The 14,050-nt window shown below is 35.5% G+C and overlaps 1 long non-coding RNA gene across 3 annotated transcripts in view; it reads left to right on the top strand.

The window, feature by feature from the left end:
* The window catches only part of LOC106537419 (uncharacterized), a 92,790-nt gene that overhangs the window by 71,927 nt on the left and 6,813 nt on the right, over positions 1–14,050 (top strand). The gene's annotated exons all lie outside the window — the stretch shown is intronic.

The following is a 14,050-nucleotide window of genomic DNA, read 5'->3' as shown; positions in this document are numbered from 1 at the left end:
GTGATAATTCAGAATGCAGCTTTTTTATAGTCCAATAGATTTGGAGATATGTGACAAAAGAAATGTGATCACTGGAAAAATTGGCATCTAGATGTATCTTATATAAATATAAATACACCTTGCATTATTTAAATCCAATAATTTCATAGTCTGACTTGTTTTTATTTTATATCTTACCACAAGATTGGCCTCAATTGGCCAATCATGTGGTAAGATATAAGATTGGTCTAAGAAGAAAGCCTGTGCAATTTATTTATTTATGTATTGCCATTTCCCTTTCCCTTTTTATAAACTGAAGAAATTTCTGTACTTTTTGTGGATACATAATCAAGTCATGTTACATTAGTGATGTCACTGAAAAATATTAAAAGGTGTAATTTAATAGATAAATATATCAATTTCAAAAGTATTATATTGTTGTATAAAATCATCCATAAGCATCAAAACCATAGTAACCTGAGGTTGTTTTTTTTACTTAGTCTTAACAGATACTTGGATTTGTTTCCAAGCAGTTGATTATATTTTAAGTGAAATGAAGAAAGTCAATTCGGGGTAATCAGGTTGTGTGAATTGAGAAATACTGTCAATAGTCTTATCTTTTATCACTCCTTTTCTGGTATAAGTTTGTATAGCTGTGTCAGTCTTGTCTCTGAAGTTTTTTTTTTTAATTGCTTAAAAATAGATAGGTTGGTGAGTTACTCAATCAGTCGATCAATAGATAGCTACAAATAACTGTGATCTATGCTTAAATCTTTATGTTTCGCTATGAAAATAATACATTCTGGCAGTTTCAGTCTTCTAGTGTTTGTTGTTTGAATTATATTCAATTGACATTGAATATTTAGAAAAATGTCAAGAAAAATATTAAATGTACTGTATTCATTATTCTCAAAAACTGAATAGTTTACTTGAAAGATTTATATTGTGGCATAGATTGGCAAGCATTGATATTTTGAATGAAATGTTAACATACCAACTAATTGGTGAGTGGCAAATAATTATATTTTCTCTTTCAAGATAAATTAAATATTAATAAAATTTGTGGCACAGAAAATGTCACCAAATATGGTTTCTAAAAACTTATTTACCTGATACAAATGTCTGCATCTAAATCACAAAAGATTTGTGATGAAAATGAATTTTTTTGATGAAAATGAAAGATTTACGCAACTGTTTTACAAGACTTTGTATTAACTGATTTCAAATATCTGGGTTTTTTAGTTGGAAAATTGATGCTAAAATATATAAACATGCAATCTGTTAGGAAAACATACATTTTCTTCAAAGCTCCCAATAGTTTTCTGAATTGTTTATTGAAGATTTTTGCTAATAATTAAATCTGGAAATATTGATGGTAATGTGTATTGCTGCAGAATCTCCTCAAAATATATTCAATTATTTTAATTACAGATCAACAATTTATTATTCAGTTGATCAGCTATTCATATGCTAAGACTAGAAAAGCTAGCTTGGCATATCAAAAGCATTATTCAGCTGTAATACAGTTTTAGGATAACTTCCAATCAGAAACCAAAGATCCCTCCCATTGCCATGGAATATTTCAAGTGTTTCTGGAACAAAGCATAACCCAATCCTGGGAAAAGAAGATAGTCAAGTCACCTGTTAGGAAGACTTTCTATAGGAAATGTCAACATGTCCTCCAACATTGTTTGCAGTCCACTTTATTCAGGTACTAACCATTAATGCCTGACCTTTTTCTTTCCTCAAAGCACACTATTACACATTGTTAAAAACTTTTCTATTCCTGCTGTGTTCCTTTACTTCAGAAGAGCCGGTTCTTCATGAGTTTATATAATATACTGCATTGACAAGCAGATCCAATACAAATACTTCCACTTTTGTTAATACAATATCTATTCTTATTCTCATTTACAATCTCTCCCTTTATTATAATAGAAGAAGAAAAGGTGGAAAACTAACCTATATATGAAGTGATATTTAAAAGACACCCTTAAAGGATTAAGTACAGCCGAAATCTTTAAGTGCTATAAAACAGCAATTTATCCCCAAAAGTATATGAAATGTAATTGCTACTTTTAGAAGCTAATTTTTCTTCAATATTACAGCAAAGGGCAAAGTGTTTATTTTCTATCTTGATCCCATTAATTAGCCCTCTCTCAAGGATGATGCAGATTGTATTTTTTTAAAAATATTCTTGTCACTTTTTTGTACATCTTTATTTTTTTCTATCTATTTCAAGGTAATTATTTAAAAGTACATATTTATTACATTTATGTCATACTCACTCCTTTGATGATACTCAGTGGTTTACAAAGTATACAGTGAAAAGAGTAAACAAAAATAATATAAAGGTAAATGTAAAGGTTCCCTTCGCACATATGTGCTAGTCGTTCCTGACTCTTGGGAGTGGTATCCATCTCCATTTCAAAGCCAAAGAGCCAGTGCTGTCTGGAGACGTCTCCGTGGTCATGTGGCCAGCCTGACTAAACACCAAAGGTGCACGGAACATTGTTACCTTCCCACCAAACGTGGTCCCTATTTTTCTACTTGCATTTTTACATGCTTTCGAACTGCTAGACTGGCAGAAGCTGGGACAAGTAATGGGAGTTAACTCCATTACGCAGCACTAGGGATTTGAACCACTGAACTGCCGACCTCCTGATCGACAAGCTCAGCATCTTAAACACTGAGCCACTGCATCCCTTATAATATTAATATAATATAATATAAAAATAATATGCATAACATTAAATCATTAAAAGGCCTGGATAAGTGTTTATTTCAAAGGTAGTATAAATAATGCTCCTGAAGTTTATGGATTATTTATTTCCTACAAACAAGGTCATTTTTCCTACTTTTTTTCTATGTACCTTTGTTTCTATTTTAAAACGAACATTGCTGTATTCTTTTTTTAGTTATTAAAATAAGGCACAGAAAACTGGAGGCCATTATATATGCCAAAGAAGAGGAAGCCTTGCTGTCATCTAGTGGTTAACCAGATTCTTGCAGTCATATTCATTTTCAAAGTGACCATCTCAATTTCTATCCTTCTCTGTTTCGTTTCTTTTGTTAAAGAAGGAAACAGGCCCCTTATAATTTAAATGGAGAAAAGAAAAGAAAAAATAGCCAGACCTATGTTTCTCTGTCTCTGTGAATTTTATCCTTTTTTTCTTGCCCACTTTTATTCTCTCTCCCTCTAACTTCACAAAAGAGTGGAAGAGGGGGGGAAAAGGGAGAGCTATCAGTTTAGGATATTGTAATTTAAGGTACGAGTCATCTTGGTAGAAAGCAACTTCCAATTTTCCAGCTATATAAAACAGAAATAAAAATAGCAAACATGCATCATGGAAATATCAAAATGTTTGGCTGAATAAAGAAGCTTTCCCTTGGTGCCTGAGAGATATTAAGGGAGTAACAGAAGCCTCTTGGTTAAGTGTCTTAGGTTGTTTTATAAGGGATAATGGCAACTCAGGGGAGATCAGACTTTTATTACAGGAAGGGCTTTATTACATATTTATGTACAAACTATACAGGGTTATCTGCCTGAACACTAAGCTGTAGTGCTTAGTGTTGCTCTCCTGCATTATTTATGTCTGTTAACACCTTCTTGTTTCATTTATTGCCCTATAGCTTCAATCTAAAGACATTTATTATATCCCCTCCTTCTCTCTCCTATTTCTTTTCCCAAAGCCACTTGCTTTACTTTTCTCAACAAGCGTCTGAACTTGAGGTCAGTGGGTCTCAGTAGGCCCAGCAGTCCCTCATCTTCTGTTGACAGGACACCATTTTGCTGTTTCAGCCTTCTTCCTTCTCCCAATCTCCTCTGGGAGACATTTTCCTCTGGGAGAATGCAGCAACTTTTTTTCTTTTTGCCAGACTTATCCCATCCCCTTATTGATTTCACTCAGTTGTTTTCCAGGTCCTGGTTCCTCCGCAACCACCCTAGCGCTTAATGGACTGTTCTTTAAATTTCTAATTTCTCTCGTCTTTTCCTTCTTTTCCGTTTCCCAACTTTCCTGCTCCTTCACTTCACTGTAAGCTTCTCATTAAAAAGCAGTCCCCTTTCTAACCAACAGCTCTCCTATACTAAAGCTCTCATTTGTCCATATTTAATACTTCTCAGCATTATCCCACTGCACTTCCTCTGGGAAATGCTAAAACTTGGCTAATGGCCTTGAGGAATAGCTGACTGACACTGACTTGTCACAGGAAGCTTTCCTACCTAGGATTCTGCAGCCCAAAAATCTCATTTTTATTGAAATTACTTTTGGGGGAGGGGAGGAGGGACAAGGAAAAGAATCTGGCATTCATCATCTGGATCTTAAATAGCGAGTATGTTAGGAGTATAACATAAGTATTGATTCAGGCATTAATTAGGATAATATTCCTTGGTAGTTCTAGAAGATTTAGATATTATGATTTGCTATTTTTCCTGACATGTGGACTGCAGTAGTAAAGAAATATATTAAAGCAATTAGAGCATTTGGACACAGCAATTAAAGTGCTAAATTCTGATGAGGTAGATTCATGTTGAACTACAGAACTCCTGGATGATCTAGGACAGGAATGTCAAACTCGATTTGCGAAAATCGGCTGTTTCCAGATTGGCCTTGCAGGTCAGATCTAAGCACCCCATGGGCCGGATCCGGCCCCTGTGCCTTGAGTTTGACACCCCTGATCTAGGTTATTCCAATTTCCTACTCAGTCTGTCCCACACAGGATTTGCTGTTATGGTAATTAAGTGGGGACACCAAAGGTGATAGTCTACCGGTTCAGACCGGTTTGTCCGAACTGGTAGTGGAAATCTATGGCATTCCCTTTAGGACCTTTTTTAGCATGTTCGGAAGGCTGAACATATGCATGGAGGTGGCGCGTAGGAGCAAGGTGAGGGTGCGCACAAATGCTCACATTTACGAACCAGTAGGGAAGGTAAGTGAATACCACCCCTGTGGGGCACCCTTATGTAAACTGCATTGCATACTCAAATTAAAGGTGAGGAGAGTTTTAAATTAAAGGATGACTCAACAGTCATGTCCATATTTGCCTGTTGTTACTCCTCCCTGTAGCTCTGTAGAGCTTACCAAGAGAAACCACTGGCTTAGGTAAGGTTTATTGTATGGTTCTCATGTCCTCTCAAGACTAGGACAGCATCAAATTAATGCTCTTGACAGGTGATTTGACAACAACAAAACAAATTTTAAATAAACAGTGGTTCCTGGTAAATCATGTGATGGATCCATAATATGCTATAAAACACATTCCCAATAAACTTCATTGAGTATGTTATCTGAAAACAATAGCTAGAGACAATAATGTGGATGATGAAATCTGCATAAAAATTTACTATGGATATAACATATACATAATGTGATATTTTGTTGGACAAGCTGGATGGGACGCTTGTTTAAATTTTCAGTATTATAAAATGAATATAAATACATGTATGCATACGTACAGTGTATTGTTTTGAAAACAAGTCTCTAATTCTTCTTTTTCATTATTGTTATGTTTTATTTAAAATTTAAGACCTGAAATCTGAAAACATGAAATATTTTCCATATTCAGATGAAATATGATTACTGATCTTTTAGTCACATTTCATAACAATACAGTAGATGAAATCAGAACCACACTTTATAAAGTCTTAAAAATATCTTGGAACAATTAAACAGTGAATACTGATTTTGTGTTACAGTTGCAAGACAAATGTCTTCCTAATGAAAGAAAATCTTATATTAATTAATCTTCATCAAGGCTTATGTGGGTAATGCAATTTATGTGTACTAAATCTTACTTCATTTAAATTATATGTAAACATAATACTTCTGTATTGATTATATATCACTAGATTTATTGAACTAGAATCGTGTATAAATTAAAATACTTTTCCTTTAAAAAGGTCAAGTATATTTATTACATAGAATATATTAATGAAAGTCGCTATGTTAAAAATAGTGACGTATGTAAATGGATCAGAAAATGCCAGGTTTTTATTTTTAAAATTCAAAGATCCATCCCATTTATTTTAAAATTTCATACAGAGAAACAGTTATGCACGTGAATTTTACTTATATCTTAATCTTAAACTTATATCATTGGGTATATGTCATTTGTATTTTAAAACAATGTTTAATATTCACAGTATTTTCAAGGAAATTAGGAAACATCTGAAAAAATATGGCATGAGGTATTTTATCTTTCTGCCATGTCTCATCTCTATCTTTCAATAGCAAGTGAATAAAAGTAATTAGAGCTGCCACCTCAGAATGCACACCCTTATACCATATAGCCTTAATGCAGAAAAAGCCCCCCCCCCCATTCTTTTCAAATTACATCCAAACTGTCTGGGGAACTTCTCAGTGACTAGAGGTAATACAGTTTAATCTTTTTCTCCTGCTGGTAGGCCTCAATTTTAGCTCATTGGAAATCTTTTTTTTTCTTTTCCTTATCATAACCTTGGTGCCTTTTTTATATTGCAATCCATGCATCTAATTTTGGTGTGTGTCTTCTGTTTTTGTTTCTTTAAGCCTTTCAAATTTTGCTGGCCTAAAAGCTGCAATTACAAAACTTCCACTTTTTATTCCACTCCCCTAAAAGTGATTTTAGCATGGAAAATTATGCTGGTATGCTTTTGTTTGGGGGGGTGCAGAGACGTTTGTTGAATCTAAATGCTTTTAGATTTCGTCTTCACCTTATATCACAGCTTTCACTAGCCTGCATGTCTTCACTTGCTTTCTTTTATTTTATACTGTTGCAGAAAATGACAGGCTTTAGACTTCTCAGGATACAGGAAAAGTTTATTTGGCAGCCATGTTCAGAAAGCGAGCCCATGGCTAGCATTGCAAGTTCTGAACAACCTTCATTATCGAAGCACACATTCTTATACATTCTAAAAGGCAGCATAACACAGAAACACTTAATTCATTTCTTAGTGGTTACCTTGAGGAGAAAGCCTTATAAGGAGAAAGGGTCTTACTTCTCCTTTTGTTACAGGTATGGATGACGTGTCATTAATGAATTTTAATTGAACTTTATGGTTTGGACTTTTGACATAGGTTTTGACCTAGGGATGTTGGCTAGAACATCTTGTGGTTAGGCACTTGCTTCCTGTTCTTTTGCAAGCTGTAACTCTGTCTATGTGGCTTTTTAATATAGAAGTAAAGGGGCCTCGAGAGGCTGTCCAACCTGACCCAGTAGGTTTCACACTTAATATCCAAATCTCACTTTACGTCCTACTTTATCCCCCCTTCTAGACTCTATTAATACCCACAATTGAGTCTAGCCTGTTAGATTAAATATATAAGCATGCAGAATACGGAATAGCGAAAAAAGCACAGATACCAGCAATACACATCTCAGGGCTTATCTTCCAGAATCACTTTCTCTATTTCTAAGAGTGCAATTTGAATATGGGAGCTAGTATCTGAAGCTTCATCTTCCTTGAGGGTATGTGGGATTAGGCTTTCCATTATCATTAACTCCTTTTAGCCAGTATCTCTTTTACAGACCTCATAACAAGCTGTTTAAGCAAGGGTATTATGCAAGGGAGGAATGCTAAACTTGCGATTCCACATAATCAAAGAAATAGCATTTGCTTAATCCAACCTGTTCCCGGTAGCCAAGAGAACCACACATCTGTCCTTGTATTTTTTGACCAATAGAGGAAGCTCAATCTCATAGTTCTTGAACCACACCCCCCCCCCCCGGACTGCTTCTGATCTATTCATATAGAAACAGCAATCTTCTCCCAGGAATACACATAGCCCACCTTTTTCAGCAGTTAAAAGATGTATGGCACGCAGAGTTCAACAATTTGATTCAGGCTTTCTTGGAATTCTTCCGACAGCTGCCTGAACTGTGTAATGGAGTGGGTCATTGCACCTACACCCGTTCCAACTGCAGTCCCTATTCTCAAGATTGCTAATAGTGGAATTAGGAGCAGAACTCTTTTATGGACATGTCCCATTAGGGGTACAGGGAGGGACTGTTCCCTACTTACCGCCCATTTTAGGGAGGAGGTGTATTAGAGTCCATGTACCAGTCCAATTGGTGGGTAAACATAGATATGCATTTCTCCCACATAGAAAGAAACCTCCATTTTCTCCTACACATACACTGATGTTCATGGAGAAGGCATGGGCTCAGAGGTTCCTTCCATTAGTCCAGACTTATAAGGAACATACTAGGAACATACCAGTCAGGGGCTGTAATGGAACTTCTTGATTAGGATCCATTAATTTATTCCTGAGGTCTGGTCCTTCAAAGAGATATTGCAAAAGTAAACACAAATTCCCATATTGGATTGTTTTGAAAGCCAAACGGGAAGTCGGGGTGGGTGGAATGGCCTTGGGAAGCTTCCAGTGGTCAGATTCCCCTCCCATCGGTTAAAAACAAGTGGAGGTGGGAGTGAGAAAGTGACTTTCTGTTGGAAGATCTTGTGAGCAGAGGGAGACATGCTGCGAGTCAATTTTACGTCTACATGGATTTTCCTGGGGGCAAGATACATTTCAGATGGGCATTGTTCCTCTGATAGTGACCCCACAGAAATGCCAGGCTCCTGATATCGGTTGATGCACAAGGAGGGTAACCCTATAATTTCTACACCAACTGCTATGGGGCCAACGATGGGGAGACGGCTCATCTAAATAGAACTACAGTAATTCAGCGTAGACTTAAAAGACAATGCCGTTCTTTGTATTTTACATAGTAAATATTTTTGAATCTCAGTTTAGGAAAAGAGATCAATGAAAAAAAGAACTCTTTATCATCCATGTATATAACCAATGCCTGTTTGGGTGCTTATCCAATTCAGTGCTGGCTGGCACAAATTTTCTTGAATCTTCTGAATTAGATTGATACTTATTGTACATGTAATATGTGGCTTTCAGTTGTCCACAACTATAACTTAATCTGGACTCTTGGAATCCATGTTTATATTTTTGGAAATCATGTATCTGCATATGTGCTTCATCTAATATGAAAGAAATGCCAGAATCTTCATTTCTCAAACATTCAGAAGCACTGTTTTTTTAATGAGAAAAAGGTACATTCTAGGAAACTAAAGGCAATTTCAATATGTATCAAACATACAGTATAAATGAAATGACTCATACGACTTTAGAATTGTTTTGTATTAATTTATATTTTATGAAACTAGAATTCAACCTATTTCTCATAGTTAATAGGACACCTCTCATTAGCACTGTTTTATTTTCAATCACATCAGTTTAATTCTGTCTGGGAATGGATAAGATATGAATCGCTTTGAAGGAATTATTTTGGGCTTTGCATGAGAAACTAAAGTACAAATTCATTGCCAAATATTCACTTATTGAATTTTTAAACACAGAACATAATAAACATGAAAATGCACGTTATACGGAATGCAGATAATAATGTGCACATTATATAGGTAAATGCATTTTATTATGGAAAAAGTGCAGAAAATAAATGTAGATATTTCTGTGATCTTGCAGAATATTTCAAACAGACGCAGAAACAATGCGGCGGATTTTGTAGTTGGCAAAATAAGTCAGACAAAAGCAGAACAATGAACTCTTCCATCCTTATCTTTGAAATTGAAGCACCAATAATATATTGGCCATAAATATGGTTACAATCCTGTCAAGCATTTCAAAGATTTGAATTCAGTGTATCTCTTCATTCATAACATTTGCAATTCCAACTTCATTGTGCTATTGCAGTACTAGCTATGAAATCATAACCCAAGCCAGACATCGTTTCATATACTGTTTCCAGTATAACACCTGTTCTCAAAGGATTGGAAATGAAGAAATCCAGGATTCTCTTAAAATGTAAATTTCATTCAGTGTTTCATTAAACTGTAAATCATGAAAAATGCATAACAAAGAAACAGTATCAGTATAACTGCATTTGTGACATTTGTAATTTTGGAGGAAAATGGATTATTGATAGGCTGAAACTCTGCTATATATAGATTATGCAGAGATAAACGCAAAATAAGTCTAGCCTCACTAATACCAAGATTGTTTAGTTGCTGAAATCTGTATGCAAGTGTGATACAGGATTTGTCCAACAGTTGTAGCCTATTAAAATAATAAGCCATCATTTCTGTTCTGGCATGACCTCTGCCACTTATTATGTTCATATGCAGTTACCAGTGAACCTATTGATAAGATAGCTTGATATTAACTAGTCCAGCTAAAGGATTCAGAAAAAGAAGTTGTCTTCCCAGGCATGTGGTCTGAAATTCTTGCTGATGAGGGCATCTTGTGAGATTGTTGATATTCAGAGCATAATGTCTGTGTGCTTGCAGATTTTGTGCTGGGATAACAACATATTTGCATTGTTTAATGCAAACGGGATCTTCCTTCAGCTGTATAGTTTTTACATATAGTTACTGCATTGATAGAAAACTTGATCCAAATTTAGGAATTCAGAAAGACAGACATCATGTTCCCAATGATGGGCTCATAGTGTAAATTCATTGTACAACTTTGTTTGTTATATTAATAAGATAAGTATGATCGTATCAGGTAAGATAATAGCATTTTTTCATGACTTTTCCAATAGGCAATGCTGTTCACATTTTGAGTACTGAGGGTGCAAATGTCACCATTTTAATTGAGGTTATTATTCTCTTGCCCTGCAAAAAAGCAAACTTTCCTTGTATAAATAACCTTTAAGACTTCCTACTGAATATTAATAGTTTTCAAAAATAAACAGGAAGTGTTTTATTCAATTACAATACAGATATCTATAGATAAAATACATGGTGATACTTTTTTCTTTTTAGAATTGTCAAGTTTTTACCTTCCCCCTTCTAGCAAGCCAATCTGACAATTTGCAAATGATAATAACAAATCGGTATCATAAAAGTACTATGATTTGTGGCCTCCATGGCAATTATGGGCCTGTCCCAAGTCATTGTTGGCCCAATGCATATTGGGAAGTTCAAAATTAGTCCTGTTTTATTTCTAAGACAATTGCGAAATGATCTGGTTTTGGAGAGCATTTGTATCAATCCTTTGCTATGGACATATCGCTTTCCAATTGTTTTTTGTTTAGCATTTATCTGGGCCAACCCAGATAAACGATGAACCTGCCTGCATTCCAGAAGAAACATGGAGTTATCCCAAAGGGTCCAGTGGACATTTCAGCTGAGGCCTTAGATACAACCTGTAATAGACAGAGATGACCTTTAATTGGATTGCCCCATGCAGATTGATCCTTCTCCATCAATCCCAGCAAACATCTTGAATTTCTGAAACCTCTGGGAGGTTTAGGTGTAGGAAGAGACACCTGGAGTACTGTTGAAGAAAGATGAAAAATTAATCCAACTGAGTACAAATAAGAGCCGATATTAGGTATTACATCACAGTAACAATGTTACTGTTGTTTAATGTTATGGCTGTATTACACCTGCCAACAGATTCTGGCAATATTAAAAGTAACCCAAATTCTGTTGGAAACGGACAGGTAGCAGGATTTTCTGTGAGGAATATTCTTACTATTTGTGAGATGACGGTTACTCAGATTTGTCTGCAATTGAATTATGACTTTTCAAGTCTAAATAAGAGACCTGAAGTAAGATTTTGGGGATTATCTGAGAACTTTAATTTTTGACTCCTAAGGAAGTGGCTAGGCCTCTCCAGCCTGTTGGCCCAGGAGCCTGTTATATCAGCCTTATCCTGGATGATGAAAGCCACCTGGGGGATGACCTATGATTGGGTCTGTGTGGTGGGGGTTGGTTTCCTTAAGTGATAAAGTGATCCTTTTGGTTTTCAGAGAGGCTGTGATATTTATTTTCCTCAAGAAACCATTCATGTACCCAATGGCCCTGAACAATTATTGTCCAAACTCCAGATTTCCCTTATTAGGGAATTATAAAGAAAATAGTCAGGCTTTAGCTCCAAAAATCCCTTTATGAGGCAGATTATCTTAGTTAAAAGATTTATCTGGATTTCAGACCAGGATTTAGTATGGAGACAGCATTGACCATGCTTGTTCATGATCTGTAATAAAGCTGGAATTAGATGGTACTGTAATGATACATTCATCCTGGCATTCATTTTTTCAGTTGATTTCAATACTGACAGCCACAGTAACTTTAGACCAGTTTCAGAGGTTGGAAATAGGAGGTCCCACTTTGTGGTGGTGTTCTTAATCTGTGGCCAGTTTCAATAGTGTTGACAGTGGGGAGAAATTGCAGCTGTGGCTCCTTGCTTGTGGGATGCTGCAAGATTCCATACTCTTTCTCCTTCTTAACGTCTACATGAAAATTCTGGATGAGATCATTCCTCAATTTGGAGTCAGGCATCATCAGTAAACATCTTGACCTTGGGCTGCCAAGTGACAGACACTGTTGAAGTCGTAGCCCAGTGCCTGGAGTCTGTACAGATCTTGGAATTTAGACTTAAAATAGACTCATTTAGACTAAAATGGACTTAATGCTGAAAGACCAGGCTACAACATTCACAATTTTTGGCCCAGGGGCATACCTGGAAATAAATATTATACTTGAGATATGACTTTTCTTTACATTATTCTAGCTTCCTATTTATTTTAATTAAAAGTATTTTTGAAAAACAAAAGCAAGACAGTTTGGGGTCCCACAGAGAACCAAGATGGGGCTGCTGGGTTCATTGAAACTCATGGGCTCTTTTTGAGGACTTCAAACCCAGATTTTTGCATTCAGAAGTAACCAGTCATCTCCCGTATGTTAAATAATATCTTAAGAAATAGCATGAGAAAAACTTCTTCCTTAAACCTAGTGATTTCTGTTTTATCAGAATGATAATCATAGTTTTGTACCATCATATTTGGAGAACATCTATTGTTCAATTGTAGAAAACATAGTTCATACAGATTCCAGGGTTCAGTATTTTGCAATTCTATTTAAAAATTTCAGGACTACAGAGACATCTGTACAAGTTATCAGAGTTTATTTATAACAATGGTGTCATTTTGAGTGTTACACTAAATTTTTAAAAAGTGCTATACAGTCCACAGCAACCCTAACGAAAAAAGAAGAAAGATTTTAGAGATAAAATATGTGATACATCTTAGGTAAAGGTTTCCCTTGTCTGACTCTAAGGGGCAGTGCTTATCTCCATTTCTTAGCCAAGGGAGCCAGTATTGTCTGAAAACACTTCTGTGGTCATGTGGCCAGCATAACTATATGCCGATGTGCATTGAATCCTGTTTCCTTCCCACCAAAATGGTACCTATTTTCTATTCGCATTTGCATGCTTTCAAGCTGCTAGGTGAGCTGGGGCTCAAGTCTTGAATCCTGAGCTGTCAGCTTTCCAGATGATAAGCTTAATGTTTTAAACTTCTGAGCCATTGTTCTACAGTACAAAATAACTTAAACCATGCTTTATTAAATAAGCTACATTTAACTAGATTCACATTATAATCTTATAAACCAGGATTGTAAAAAATGAATTCTATTTTTTGCCACCTCAGTAAAAAACAATGTCATTCGTTTAGACAGTGGCATAAGGTTTTGTGTATGTACAATTTGCAAATATGTAAAGTCAAACATTTTGCCATTCCTCCAAGTATGATGTTATGAAGAAGCTCCGTATGGAATTAGTATTTATGATATACTCCGCTACAACATCTTGCAGTCAGAAAAATAAACCATCCTACTGCAGCATCCTATTAGCACTGTTATTAGAGTGAATACATACTTTCAGCTAGAAAGGGATATTAGAGACCTAATATTAGCACATAGAACCTAAAGAGGCATACTGTTTACAAATAATATTCTGAGAATTTTCTTTTAAAAAATCAAGCTTTTTCTAAGTAATATCTATAGTTACATCAGTATTGCATCTTATTGTCTTTTGCTTTGTATGTCTTTACAATAATGCACTGAAAAGCATGCAGGCAAGAAACCCATTGTAACATACAGCTTGCTCTCATTAGAACAAGCATAAAGACAAACAATAGTCTGAATTTCAGTTAATAAAATATTTTACGTTGCTGCTATAGTAAGGAGACTAGTTTTGCTCCAGTTCTTGTATTCATTATGATAATTAAATAATACATGTTCCAGGTAAGAAATGCATTCATCATTTGA

Source organism: Thamnophis sirtalis, unplaced genomic scaffold (assembly GCF_051295495.1).
Source record: "Thamnophis sirtalis isolate CommonGarterSnake01/CBP01778 unplaced genomic scaffold, rThaSir2_p1.2 scaffold_9, whole genome shotgun sequence".
In the NCBI taxonomy this organism is placed as follows: Eukaryota; Metazoa; Chordata; class Lepidosauria; order Squamata; family Natricidae; genus Thamnophis; species Thamnophis sirtalis.
This window is presented reverse-complemented; position numbering and strand designations above follow the sequence as displayed.